The sequence below is a fragment of the Eufriesea mexicana genome, unplaced genomic scaffold, assembly GCF_001483705.2.
Source record: "Eufriesea mexicana isolate 0111107269 unplaced genomic scaffold, ASM148370v2 scaffold1358, whole genome shotgun sequence".
NCBI lineage: Eukaryota > Metazoa > Arthropoda > Insecta > Hymenoptera > Apidae > Eufriesea > Eufriesea mexicana.
The window spans coordinates 931,922-932,220 of NW_016909491.1; positions in this window are offsets into that span (position 1 = coordinate 931,922).

Consider the following 299-nt stretch of genomic DNA (forward strand, 5'->3'; position numbering starts at 1 on the left):
AATATTTATATATTAGTTAAATTATATTATTATATATTTAAATAATATTCAATTGCTTTGGCAGCATTTGGCGCATTGGCCCCACAGTACTGTTTTTTGAAACTTAATAAACTAGAACTTTTATTTCCACTGATAGCTAAAAGAAATTTCAAAGATTAATGAAAAATTCAATAAAAATTTTATTTTAGTTCATAAAACCTTTTTATTTATACGAGCTCCTCGTTCTCATTAACCTTATCGTCTAAACTATCGTGAAAACATGGGTGTGACAAACGAGAACCATGATCTGTACGTAAGGC